This window comes from Lepisosteus oculatus, chromosome 14 (genome assembly GCF_040954835.1).
Source record: "Lepisosteus oculatus isolate fLepOcu1 chromosome 14, fLepOcu1.hap2, whole genome shotgun sequence".
NCBI classification, from domain to species: Eukaryota; Metazoa; Chordata; class Actinopteri; order Semionotiformes; family Lepisosteidae; genus Lepisosteus; species Lepisosteus oculatus.
In genome coordinates, this window is record NC_090709.1 from 20,249,548 (window position 1) to 20,264,488 (window position 14,941).

The following is a 14,941-nucleotide window of genomic DNA, read 5'->3' on the forward strand; positions in this document are numbered from 1 at the left end:
GGGAGAAGGGGAGCGACGCTAGCTCGGCAGAGCTGGAGTTGCTACTCAAGCAGTTCTCCCTGGTAGACGGCTTCAGACGGTGCCGCCCTAACGACGCCGGAACGACCTGGAAAAACTCCCGGGGAGTGTGCAGCCGCCTGGACTACATCTTCCTGCACACGACCTGCTCCCTGGAGTCGGCGACGGTGTCCCCGGCGTGGTATTCCGACCACGGTCGCTTGACGGTGGTGGCTAACACCAGCCTGCCGGCATTCGGTCGTGGGTACTGGAAGCTGAACTGGGAGATACTGGAGGAAGACGACTTCAGGGCACTGTTCCGGAAAGACTACGCGAGCTGGGTTGATCTGAGAGACGGCTTCAGCTCCGTGGTGGAATGGTGGGAGTCGGTGAAGGACAGGACCCGAACACTGGCGCAGACGTACTGCAGACGGAAGGCGGCCAGGGAGAGGAAGGAAGCTGCACGTCTCCAGAGGCAACTCGAGGAGGAGTACAGCTCGGCTAACGGGGGAGGAGCCTTCAATTCAGCCCGGGCACGGGACCTGAAGGAGAGGCTCCGCAAACTGCACACTGAGAAAGCCAAAGCTTTCCTGGTCAAGGCACAAAGGGAGCATTATGAAAATAATGAAACCTGTTCCTCCTATTTCTTCAACCAGGTCCGGGGAGCCCAGAAAAAGAGGGTGATCCACAGCCTGAGACGGGGAGATGGAGAGGAAGTGCTGGACGAGAGCGACAAAGTAGAAGCGGCCACCGCTTTCTACACGGAGCTCTTTTCAGAAAAGCAGACGGAGGTGGAGGCAGGCGATGCTTTTCTGGAGGGGCTGAAGGCACGAGTACCGGAGGAGGTGAGGGAGGACTTGGAGGGTCCGATAACGGCCGAGGAGCTGAAGGCGGCGTTCTTGTCCATGGAGAATGGCAAGGTGCCGGGGCCGGACGGACTCCCCAAGGATTTCTACACCTGCTTCTGGGACACCCTGGCGTCAGATCTGGTGGAAGTGGCGCAGGAGATCTTCCGCCGGGGGAAACTCGGAGACACCATGAGGGAGGGCGTCATCTCCCTGCTCTTCAAGGGAGGAGACGCCGCCGACCTCAAAACTGGAGGCCGATCACGATGCTCTGCGTGGACGTAAAGATCCTGTCCAAGCTCCTGACCGGCAGACTGAGAACCGCCCTCCCCCACATCATCCACAGCGACCAGACGTGTGGGGTGGAGGGGCGATCCGTCAGCTGGAACCTCCAGCTGACCAGAAACGCCATCGCCTGGGCCGAGGACCGGAACGTGCCCATGATGGTGGTCAGCCTGGACCAGGAGAAAGCCTTCGACAGAGTGAACCACAGCTATCTGTTCAGGGTGCTGGAACGCTTCGGTTTCGGAGAGAGTTTCAGCCGCTGGATTCAGATTCTGTACTCTGACGTGGGCAGCAGAGTGAACGTGAACGGAAACCTGGGGGATTTCATTCCCCAGGAATCCGGAGTACGACAGGGCTGCCCCCTTTCACCCATTCTCTATGTTCTCTTCACAGAGCCCTTAGCAGAGGCGGTGAGACGGGACCCCGTCATTGACGGCCTGGAGATACCGGGAGGCGCTGGGGAAACCCTGAAGAGCTCTGCACGGAGCCCCTCAGAATACTGGGGGATTCCTTCCAGAGCCGGGACAACGAGACCAACAACTGGACCGAGAGGATCGCCAGGGTGAACGCCAAGCTGGGTCTGTGAAAAACGCGGTCGCTGTCCTACACAGGGAAAGTGATGGTGTTGAAAGCAGACGTCCTGCCGGCTTTTGTTTACCTGGCGGTGGTGTACTCGCTGCCGGCCAGACTCAGACGAGCGCTGCAAGGGATGATCTTCGGCTTCGTCTGGGGCGGCAGGTACGAGTACATCACGAGAAACCGGATGTGTCAGCCGGTCGAGGAAGGGGGTCGAGATGTCCCCCATTTCCCCCTGAAACTCGACTGCATCTTTTACTGCAACCTCTGTCGGGCGCTGCGGGAGCCTATCGGCCACAAGTACCAGTACTTTGTCAGGCTGTGGCTCTCCATCCCGATGAGGCACTTGGTCCAGTGGTCAAACACTGGGCCCAAGGCAGAGAGGCAACCAAAGTGCTACACCCACGCTGTCAAGTGGAGCAGGAGGTATGAGGCCACGAGACAGCCAGAGCTCTGCACCAACCACAGACCTCTGTACAAAGAGGTGAGGGGGCATCTGGTCGCCGACGAAAGGCTGCAAGTTCCCAGACAAGTCTGGGAAAGGACGCAGCCTAAAGAACTGGACAACGAACTGAAGGACCTCAACTGGATGGCCGTACACAAGAGACTGGCTACCAGAGAGGTCCTCTACAGACACTCGCTTACCAGGAACCCGCATTGCCCCCGGGACACGTGTTTCGTCGAGGAGACTCAGGAGCACGTGTTCTGGAGCTGCCCCTTCGCCAAGGCGGTGTGGGGCAGAATGGACAACACCATGCAACTCCTGGGGACGGGTGCGGTGCTCAGTTACCAGTACATTCTGCTGGGGCTGGCACCTACCGGACTGGACAGAGGGACGCAGTTCCTGATATGGCTGCTGCTGTCCCTCACAAAAAAAGGCCTGTGGGACGTGAGGAACAATCTCATCCGGCACAACATGTGTTTTTTTCGGAATAAAGTATATTTTATAAGAAAAAAAATATGCAAGCTTACTGCCTCCTACGGGCTCTGTATTTGTTAGCGATACAAGACCCGCTGTGGAGACATGAAGTGAGGAGGGTGTGTACATTAAAAGGCTCATAGCGTCCCTGGAAGGGCTCAAACCACCACCCTTTTGGTTAACAACTGAGCCACAAAGACGCATGTACAGCTTAACACTTCTCGGTCTCAGTGAAAGTGATACACTCCGTAAAATTTCCAGAGATTCATTTATTTTAAAAGGAAAATCACCAACAGCGGCCGAGATCTACTGGAGTTTTTTCATTCTATACTGCGATTTCTGAAGGGTATCCTGTGAAAATACGAGTTTTGACGAGAAGGGATGGACATATAAGGTCAAAAGGCTTGGGGAATTGAACTTTAAGGTGAAGACTGCGGGTTCAGTAGCAGCAGAACCTGATCAGTATCAGTTGACTCCGATATACTTTGAAATTGAACTTGGGGATTTAGAGTCAGACGTGCTACCGTTGCACCATGGGGTACTTAATTTAAAAAAATAGAAAAAACAATCAGTGTTCCTGGAGCTGTAATTGAGAACAACACCTACACAAGAGCTGCGCAGGAAGAATAAAATGTGGTCTGGGAAGAAAAGACTCTCTTCGGAAGAGCTGCGCTCTTCACAGATTTTTCTTTGTGAAGCTCATTTGTCTCCTTTGGGGAATTCAAAGGCACAGACAGCTGTGACTTCATGGCCCAATGGTAGCGTGTCTGACGCCAGATCAGGAGGCTGCGTGTTCAAATCATGTTGAGGTCAGCTGTTACTTTTTCAGGTTCTGCTGGTCCTGAACACAGAATTCACACCATGCAGTTGAGTTCTATCTGTACACCACATAGATAATCTAAACAAAATAGAGCAGTACAGGACACGCAGTGTGGAGCTCACACAGGCTTACAGTCTCCAGCATTGGAGTGAAGGGGAAAAAAAGAACTTTGTTTTTTTTTTTTAAGAGAAAAGGCACAGTTCACATCTGCTTAACATCACGTCCAACTTTAGAGACAGCTACATCAGATAATGGAATTCCTGAAGTTTCAGATAACTTTTTTTAATACAGGTTCAAGCAAACCTGAAAGTTAATGAGTTTCCGGACACTTTTGTTTTATTAAAAAGTGTCTGAAGCCTGAAAATGTAATTTGAAAAAAAAAACATTAGCAGGTGCTTTTTGTAACGATTTGCTATTTCATGCTGGAAAACAAAGGAAACAGACCCAACGTTTGCTTTCAGGTGCGGTTCATTACATAATATACGTCTATTACTGAGGAGCTTGAATACAATTTACACGAGCCAGGTAGAAGTCGAACCTACAATCTTATGCTCCGAAATCAGACGCGTTGTTGATTAAACCGCTGGCATTTCACATGACCTGAATTCCCCCATAGTGTGCTCAGCGCCGCTACTAGTAATGCACCGCTCCGTGTAAAATTGAGAAACGTGTGTTTTCTGATTTTTTATGAGTTTTAAAATATAATATCTTTAAATCAGACAAGGGGTTTATGTTTCGCATTGAAATTCCAATTGACTGAGAATTCAAAGAAAGACTGTTTTCTTCCACAACACCGTATAATTATCACATCCACCAGACTCTCCAACCTCTCCAGACCTTGCTGGTTGAGCAATTGCTCCGATAAATTAGGTCACGTATCATGTTAAATCATTTCTTCTCAACAGAACATTTCCTGGTGCACGTTTTCTCTATGAAAAAAAAGACATTTTTCCCTTGCACGATTTCTCGTTTTTTATCAAAGCGTACAGAAATAAAAAAGAAGAAGAAATAGTGTCGCAAAAGAACTCTGTCGCCCTTGGGAGATGTCAAACGCATTGGACATGAAAATGCCAGATAAAAGCCAGTTCTCTTCGTTTCTCAGTGTCGGGGCTGCTATGTAAAAGAGGCAATTTGCTCTGAGCGCAGGTTCAGCGGTTACTGAACGCAGATGTCTCAGAGCGGTGTGTCCAAGCAGCTGTAAAAGGTGATGGTTGTCCTGTCATCGTAGCTTAGTTGGTTAAAACGCTTCTCTATCAAACAAAAGAACGGAGATTCAAATCCCAGCCGTGTCTTTCTTCCTATCTTGTAGTACAGAACGTATTTCGGGCAACCACAAAGGGCTTGATTTCGTTAAATGCATGTGTTCATTTCCTTTCTGGAAAACTTGTTTTTGATTAAATTCACACAGATTGCGAAAAATGAAATTCAATTCTTGGTTATCAGTGCAGAAGAAATATTACCGGCTGACAAAATAAACGGTAAGAGATTTTTTTTTTTAACCGAAAACTTGTGATTCGAGAGAAGGACCTGCCAGTCAGTGTCTGTGGTGCAATTGGTTAGCGCGTTCGGCTATTAACTGAAGAGTTTGTAGTTCAAGTCCACCCAGGGACGGGGTTCTTTTGCGATGTAAACGTTGTCTTCAGTCGATTGGATTTCTCAGCGAAACCATAACCATTTTAATATTTGCAGGAAATGCGAATGTTTAACACGTGTCAGGGTCACCGGGAAATGTCCAATAATGCCCAACATTGCAACTCCCCAGAAAACCATATTCACCCAAGAAAAAGTATCGTCGAATCTTCATTTATACTCCAGTTGAATCCTCTGCTGAAATATTTTAAAAATAAAATGCAGGTTTGTTTGAGAACTTGACAAGCATTGTTACGATAGCACTGTGCAGTTGGATTTTGATATTTTGACATATTTACCTTAATTTTAAACATAAATACTATACAGTCTATTGTAATTTTAAAATATGTTAGCTGAGGATGCAGAGGGGTGAAAGGGAAAGGTCAGAGGGTATAGTAAAAACAAGGTTAGGATTGGTGGAGGTGGTAGGGGTGTTGATGGTTTTTCTCTGTAGAGGATGACTGAGTTTTTTATCCTTCTCTGAAGTGAGAAATTGGAAGTGAAGTCATAATCACTGAAAAACATATTTTTCATTTAGAAAGAATTAAAAAAATATAAATCACTATGAATTACATTTAGCCTGTTCTGATCTAGGTTTTCTATTTACTTTAATATGCCATGTTCAGAATGTCACAACGCAGAAATGCAACAGTGAAGTTTTGTAATTACAAATGTTCGTGATGAGTGATTTTGTCTCTCTTACCTTAGTGTCAGAATACTAAGATGTTTTGGTAACAAGGAAGGAGGGAAAAAGTAATTCAGCAGAAGGGGTGCTATTTTGTTGACTATAAATCCTCGCATGCCATGTTTAGAGGGTCATATTAAAAAAATGGTACAGTAAATTTTCTTATACTTCATGATTTTCATAATTTGTTACATTGTGTCTCACACCTTTGTGTCACAATTCTGAGATTTTTGTTTTCTAGACAGGGGCCATCACAACACAACAGAAAGAGCAATTAGCTTTTCCCTATGAATTCTCTCATGCCATATTCAGAGGATCATATTTTAAAAATGGTACAGCAACATTTCCTGAAGTTCAGGATTTTTTAGAGTCTGTTACATTGTGTCTCACACCTCAGTGGCAGAATTGTGAGACGATTTTATAATCAGGAGGGAGGATCATAGCAATAAGCAGAAAGTGTCATCACCCTTTGCTCATCCTCCGTTAACCATATATTCTCATATGCCATGTTCTAAATGTCCCATTGTAAACTGCTATAATAATATTTCTTGCAAAATGCAAGATTTTGAGACTTTGAGAATTCACGTTTTGCCTTTGTCTTATTTACTTGTTGTCTGACATGCCAGTTTGTGTTATTGTGAGTTTTGAAAATTGGTTTTCGATTTTCTGAAATGTGTTTCATACAAAAATGCAATTTGGATAATCATTACTTACATATTACCCTTTACTGAGGATATGTGCAGTAATCCACTCGGATTAGTATTTTTAAAAATTACTATAGAGAGCCATCTACATGCGAAAGGCGGCATAACATCACAGCAGCAGCATTTAAGGTGGAACAAAAAACGCGAAACGAAGCTGGCGAATAAGCAGCCAACTTCAGCCTCGTTAATGCAATAGGATTGGGTGAGGTAGAAAAATATTTCTTCCTCTGAATCCTAACATTTGTGTAGGTGTTCTAGGACTTCTCGCCTCAGATAAAGCTGCCAATACATCACTTATTTCTACTCCATCAATATCAGCAGTGTTATCAGTACTGAGCCCTAAGTGTAGGTCCTGTTATCATATAAAAACTTGAACGTATCGACTGCATTCACCTGATAAAATCTGATCAAATTGAAAAATACATCGGAAACAAATTTGCCTGTTTTTTTCAGATCCAGAAGAGAATCATAATGAGACTCAAAACAGACCTGTTTTTAATTCTTTCCAGGAGGAAAGATTATTCAGATGCAAGCATGGGTCCAAAATCAATGTACTCACCTATCGCTGTTGCTTCTTCAAATCCTTCAACTGAACGTCGATATTGAGGGATGATATCATACAAATTTTGGTTTTGTTTTAAAGCAAATTTTATTAAAATATGAGCCTCTATTATAGTTGTCTTTGATGTTTTGCAAGGTATAATAGACCCCCTTGTGCCCTCTGCTAAAATATTATAAAATACAACAATCTTTATATACAGTATATATAGAACAGCATTTATGGTTACATGTATATTAAAATTAAGATAAATATACACAAATATTAAAATAGAAATGTACAGTCCTAACATAATCATGCTGTCCAACTGTCTTTTTTGCTTTTCAAGTTGTCCAACAAATCTGTGTTGTAATTTTAAATATTTTAACTAAGGGTGCAACGAGAGTATAAATGAATTCTCCCGGCAGCCATTTAAAGGTCAAAGTCCATGGCTGAATATGATTTCCTTGAATGTTGGTCATTATTGGCCATTCCCAGTGTTAATGACTAATGTACTCAATTGTTTACTTGTTGTAGTTCGACGCACAAAACAACTGCATTTCCTGCAAATATCAAGTGGGTTAAGGTTTTACTAAGAAATCCAATTAAGTAGAATAATGAGAAATGGGCTCGAACCACTAACCTTTCAATTAACAGCTCCCAGAGACTCACGTGCAACCCTTTTCTCCATTTGCAAGCTTTTGGTAAAAAAAAAAGACTTTATTCTTGCCGGCCTGTGATATTTGTTTTGCACTGATAAGCAAGATCTGTGTTTCATCTTTCGCAAGCTGTATGAATTTCATGAAAAGCAAGTTGTTCTACAAAGAAAATGAAAACTTGCATTTAACAAAATCAAGCCGCATGTGATCATCCATAGTGATACATTCTATAAGACAAGACAGGAAGAGAGGCACCACTGGGATTTGAACTCAAGATCTCCTGTTTTAATAGGAAAACGCATTAACCAAATCAGCCAAAGTGGTATCAGAGTATTAACATCATGTCTGATGTCAGTGATTGCAGCTGACTATCGCTGGAGGACAGTTCACTGTGAACAAGTCAGCCTGCATAATGAGGGGAAGAGACCGGCCTCTGTGATGCACTATAGAGTTACACTAACCTTCTGCCCTACTGTTCTCTGCTGCATTCTACCCTAGCAGATAAATATTGGTTTCCATGCGTGTAAGGTTTCTTTTTTTTGTCAAATATTTTCAAGCATATTTTTGCTGTTGAAAATAAGTGGTTTGTGGTTTTGAGTGTTGTGTTCCTCTTCCCTTAGTGTCACCCAAAGTGATACATTGTGCTTCGGCAATTCTTCAGGCTATAGTGTTTAGAGGAGTTCAGTTGAATTAGTTTGCATAGATAAATTATTTATTTTCCTTTTAATCCTTTAAAGCATATTACATTGTCAATACATTGTATCTTTCTTCCTACTAATTGTCATCATTTTTTTTTCTGGCATGATCTCGTAATCAGATATTTCAGAATCTTCCTTAAAAACTAGTAAAAGAAGTGGGACACATTCATGCACACTAAAAAATACGAAAGGGTAGCAGGACACAGTAACCACCAAACATCTTGTAGATTATGAATGTGCCTAAAATATTTCAGTACTTTAGAGGGTTCTGCCATTTTAGATGTTGTACTGTGCCTGTCTGATTTATCAAACGTCTCATTTAAATCTCCCGTCATTTCTATATCAGTCTGAAGGCCTTGCAGTAAAGATTGCAATTCATCCCAAAATGCCGTTTCCCACTGTTGATACATACAAAGAAATTAATGTACATTTTCCCCCCAAATTAACCAATTTAAAAATCAAATGCATCCCTCCTCATCTGCAGTTGGAGAGAATAATGCCAGGATAAATACAGGTTTAAAAGTCAGGAGCATTGATAGTCCTATTTAAAAATTTTGCTAAAATGCTCACAATATATTAAAAAAGTTCTATAAAATGCAAAAATCATTAAAACATTTTAAAACAAGGTAAAAAGAAATGATACACAGTTATAAAGGTCAGGAATTATCAATTTGAAGTTACAATCCACTTACAATATGCCAAAAATGGCAAGAATATGTAAAACAGGTGTATATTTTGTTTAAAATAAAACAAGTTAAAAATAAATACTAAATACTTTTAAAATTCAGGAATGTGTTTGATCAGATGCTTACGATGAGTGTTGTTGGTGTTTCGTGTGATTTAGCGAATTGAAAAAAGATTCTATTTAAAAACGGCAATAGCTCGTATGAAAAAAATAGTTCGTAAGTATCTTTGTTGTAACAGCTGCACCAGAACTAGTGTATTCATATTCAGCAGAAAAGTACCTGAACTTGACTGGTTTATATTCAGTTATGTGTGTTGGGAACAAAAGGGAGACTTACTGTACATGCATTTTATTAGGTTTTAGGAATCAGAAAATGTATTTTTACACGTTTATGCCTACGAGCAGAAATAACCTCCTGCTTTCAGCGCTTTTATTGTTTCTGCTTGTAACCTCGAACAGAGAAACCCAGTACTGACTCACAGAAACGCCCCGGAGTTTCTGTGTTTCTGGGATTTAAGAGGGATGTATGAAGACAGTAAAGGTGAGTTTGTTGTTTTTTCTTCCCCAGCTGAAGAGTATGAAGGCGGTTCAAATGGAATGTACAGAACAGAGGGTGCAGACCTAAAAGGTCTGCTGAGACATCTGATTTAGAAGATGATCTTACTCTGAGTGGAAAACTGAGGGAAGATCATTTTCAGAGTCCTCAGATGGCTGGTTCTCCCATGGGATTAGTTCTCTCCAATCCTACTGATCCAGCTTTAGAACTAGAGACTCAAGGAGGGCAGGTGGAGAACCATCCTATTGATGGTGGGAGTGGTGGCGGAGGAGGCAAGGAGAGCAAATGGAAAAAGAAAAAGGCCTGTATAGTAGGTGTCACAGACTGAATGATTCTAGCCAGAGCTTTTAGTCTTCCCTGGTCTAACTTTAAGTATGGCTCTGAACATTGTGTCCATAAATGTGAGAAGCATTCGATCCAAGTTAAGGGCAAGGACTATATTATCATTTGTGAGTAAGGTAAATGCTGATATTATGTTGTTACAGGAGTGTGGATTACCTTTTAAAAACACCTATAAGGATATGGAAGAACTGTGGACATTGGGCCCATCAATTTGGAGTGGGTCCAATGAGAATAAATCTGATGGTATAGCTGTTTTAATTAAAAATATGATGGTAGAGGTACGTCAGTACCTCGTAGTGAAACCAGGGAGAGCACTGGTGTTGTATCTGGGTTTCATTAATGTCAAATTTAAACTTTTAAATGTGTATTGTCCGAGTTGCCCACATGACCGATATGTCCTAATTCAGGAATTGAGAGAATATTTATTGGGATGGGAACCACTGGTTTTAGCTGGGGATTTTAATTGCCTTTTAGAAAGAGAAGGAAGAATGAGGGGTGAGATACAGGTCCAATTTGATAAATGATCAATATTATTGCAAACGGTATGTAAAGATTTTAAACTGAAAGATGCCCTCAAACTTCATAGTCAGGGGAGGGAAGGCTTCACATGGCACAAGTCTAATGGGACCCAAGCCTCACGTATAGATTTTGTTTTGATACGTGATTTTACTTGCACAACTGCAGGCTTAACCCCTGTTTTTTTTTTCTGATCATTGTTTACTGTCATGTACACTTGCTATTCCAAAGGCTGTTACTGTGGGGAAGGGTGTGTGGAAGCTGAATATTTCACTTCTGGAGGATGAGGAAGTGAGGAGCAGGTTCAGGGAAAGATAAGGAATGGCAGTCTTTGTATGACCTGTTTGGCACAAGAGCACAGTGGTGGGAGGAGGTGAAGGAGCGAACAAAAGCATTCTTCATAGAGATGGGGAGGAGAAAACAGGCTAGGATACGAAGGGTTGAAAACGGATTACAAAAGAGATTGCAGAGGTATGTTAAGTTATTAGAAGAGGGGTGGGACTTCAGTGAGGAAATCAAAGAATTAAAGAATGAGCTTTTAAATCTCTCTAGAGAAAAGATAAAAAAAATCATGTTTCAAAGCAAAGTGAAAGAGCTTGAAGAAGATGAAAAATGTACAAGATTCTTTTTCAAGAAAAGGGTTGCAGGGAGGGGACTAATGTCAGCATTGAAGGGACGAGAGGGGGTTTTGCAAACTTGTATGGAAGACATGTTGACTGTAGCTGAGGATTTCTATGGGGAGTTGTTTGGAAAGAAACAAGTGTCTAAGGATTTGTTAGAAACATTTGTGAAAGTGGTTCCAAAGAGTGTAAAAGACTATACTGTTTTGTCAAAAGACCTTTATGTAGAAGAGTTAATGGAAAGTTTGAAGACCTTCAAAACGGGTAAAACTCCAGGGTTGGATGGTCTACCCATTGAGTTTTACAGGGCCTTTTGGGATATTTTAGCATTGGATCTTTTAACCATTTTTAAAGAATTTGAGTTTTTAGAAGAACTGCCGGACAGCTTTAAGACGGGAGTTGTGATCTTACTATTCAAAAAGAATGATCGCACAGACCTGACAAATTGGCGACCGATAACTTTATTGAATTGTGATCTTAAACTGCTTTCCAAGTGTTTAACGCTTCGATTAAAATCTGTCCTGAGTGAAGTCATTCATCCAGATCAAGCTTGTGGTGTGGCTGGGAGGAGGATCACGGACAGCCTGATACTGATTAGAGATACCATAGGTTATGCGAGAGAGAGGAATATTGGATTAGCGGTCTTAAACTTGGATTTTGAGAAAGCTTACGATCGTATCTCTCATGAGTATATGTTTTGAGTACTACAACAGATGGGGCTTTCAACCAGGTTCCTCACTTGGGTAAGGTTATTATATAAGGGTATAGGAAGTAGAATAATGATTAATGGAAGCATGTCAAATGTGGTTAATGTGAATTGCGGTGTTCGCCAAGGCTGTCCGTTATCCCCACTCCTTTTTGTTTGCTGCATAGAACCACTGGCACTAGCCTTAAGAATGGAGAATGGGATTGAAGGCATTAAAATCCCTGGGAGTGGGGCCCAAGAGGTGAGAACTGTACTATACATGGACGATGTAAATGTTTTTTGTACAGATTATAAGGGAGTCAGAAATAGCTTGGAGATGACAACCCAGTTTTGCGGAGCATCAGGGGCCAAGCTGAATAAAAACAAATGTGTGCTGATGCAATATGGAAACTGGAGTGAAGAGGAAAATGTGGGAATCGCAATTCGTAGAGATGAAATAAAGATCTTGGGAATAAACTTTGACAGAAATGGGATGGGGAGTAGGAATTGGGAGAGGGTGGTAGGGAAAGTCAAAAGCAAGATCTGTCTGTGGAGTTTATGGGAATTGACAATGGTAGGCAAGGTTTTAGTTGTCAAGACTGTAATTTTACCATTACTGTTGTTTGTCAGTGCTGTTTTTATGCCATCAAGGTCTGTTTTATTGGTTTTAAAGAGGGCTATTTTTTTTTCTGGAGGTCGAAATGGGAGAGAGTAAAGAGGGTGGTTGTAGAAAAAAAGGTGGAAATGGGTGGAAAAGGTATGCCTGAATTGTTCACTTTCCTAATATACAAATATGTATCATTACATTTGTCTTTAGCGGTAGGGAACAGGGGGAAAGTATCCTTTATGTCTCGCTTTTTGTGTGGTTTTTATTTAAGGACATTGAAAGTTTTAGAGATCCCTTTAACAGCACCTGTTGCTTTTAACCTCCCATATTCATATTTTATCATAAAGAAATTTTTAAGGGAATGGAATTTGGAAAATGAGGCACTGGATGTGTTGACAAGTGCAAGAAGGTTGGAACTTGTTGTGTGGGGTAGAGGTGCAGTATGTAGTATGTCATATTCGTGGCCTCGTGGCTGGAGATCCCAGCCATGTTTGGAAAAGGTTTGGCCACATGGTTTTGTTGAATAGACACAGAGACATGTGCTGGTTGATTGCACATGAAGTTTTACCAACAAGGGCTGTGATGCATTCGAGAGGCATGGGGAAGACATCAAGGTGTCCAGTGGAAGGATGCGGACAAGAAGAATCCTTCCGGCACGTCCTGTGGGACTGTGGCATCGCAAAAGAGGTGTGGACATTGGCTAACAGCTGGATAAGGTGCTTTCTGGCTTGCGGTATAAGTGACCCCCAGGTAGTGCTCTATGGATATGGACTTGAGAAGCTATCGAAATCAGAAGAAAGCAAAGCCTGGCAGGTCATCTGTTGCCTAAGGGAAGCTTTATGGAAGACTAGATCTACATTGGTATATAGAATGGAAAAAATTCGGCCTCTGTCAGTGATACAGAAGACTGTGTCTTATTTGAGAGACTACATTTTGATCCACCGGAGAAGATTTGGGGAGAAAGAGACTGAGAGGGTCTGAGAGTTGACATTATGGCCCAAGCATGTTGCAATCATGGATCACAAGTCATGTTTCAGCAGGTCATGTTGGAAACTTTTTTTTGTGATACCTCTTCCCTTGCACAAAAACTGTCTAGTGTTTTTATTCTTCGCTTTTGTATCTTATTTAATTTTATGTAGAACTTAATAGTGTAAGTTGTTATTGCTTGTGTATCAATAAAAACTTTAAAATTTAAATTTCCTTTTGAGCTGATGCTGGGTTCTTTCTCTAAAGTTATTGGAGTTGTTGGTTACTGTGCTAGACCGTCGGGAATAGCGCTATTATTTATTTCTTCTGCTCAAACAGGGCCGGGCAAAACTTAAACTATAACCCTGTTTCAGAAAGATTGAGTCTGAGGGGTAATAGGTGGAGGTTAAAACCCCAAATAAGGGGCTGTTGTTGGTGAAAGCAGTAGATTGGGTCTGATTTTGCTCGTTATTGACCTCACTCACGCAAACTCCGTACGCATTAATGTAGGCGGGGCTATGTGAGATAAAGATAAGAGTGTCCCTTTGTGGGGAGTCCCTTCCCGGGGAGTCCCTTCCCCTGCCCACTCTCCCACTAGGGTCTGTTGTAACCCAGTGTGAAATTCAGCATATTGCAGTTCACCTTTTGATCGCTCAGCTGAGAAGCCCTGGAAATATAGGGCAAACACAGGAGACACCCACCAGCCTCAAAGGAGAGTTTTTATCCCCAAAGGATGACTTGTTTTACAACAGCAGACAATATCAAGAAACAAAAACCTCTATTCTGCTGCTCCAGGCTGGTTTCACTGGGAACAAGTGGGGCTGTTTGTAGAGGGGTGGAGGAAGTTAGATGTAAAGTGTCCAGTCTTGTCAAGGGTAATAAAGCTCATTAGATCTGATTAACCAGTTAAAATGAAATGGTCTGCTTTCTACACAGAAGCCAGTTGTCTCTTCTCAATGTGGGGATGAGTCAGTCAGTCAGTCAGTCAGTCAGTCAGTCAGTCAGTCAGTCACATTACAGCGAGGCAGGACTGACAGTCTTGTGTGATCTATTTCATCTCCTGTTACCCCATCTTCCAAAGACAATGGTCCAGTCCAGCCTGGAGTGTCCCAGACTGCTCTGTCTGTGACAGTGGAAGGCTTATCTTTTGTCTCTTGTCCAGCCGGGATGTGACAAATAATGACCCCTCAATGAAGGAAACCTTGGCCTTTGTTGGTGATTACACCCCCTGGCAATGTTACAGGCATTGGGGGAACCTCGGTGATCCCACAGTCCCCCATAGACACTGGCCAGTCTACACAAACCTCATTCATCATTCATCACAGCCCTGACCCCTGTTGTGTCACCCAGGTCTTCTCTGTGAGACAATGATTATTCAGGGAAATTTAAGGAATATATTCCAAAACAGTCAATGGACGTATGGAATTAAAATTAGTCAAATCTTTATAGATGGAGTATGTCACCTGTTTAATATACTTTTACATTGTGACAAAATTGGACAAATTTTTAGTCCACCATATATACATGCAATGTTTTAAAGACGGGTCTCTGCACTGCACAGGAATCTCGGTTCACTTACAAAAACTTCAGCTTATAACCCATCTGAAGT

The 14,941-nt window shown here is 42.5% G+C and overlaps 1 pseudogene; it reads left to right on the forward strand.

The window, feature by feature from the left end:
• The window catches only part of LOC138242516 (zinc finger protein 271-like), a 681,240-nt pseudogene that overhangs the window by 605,148 nt on the left and 61,151 nt on the right, over nt 1-14,941 (forward strand).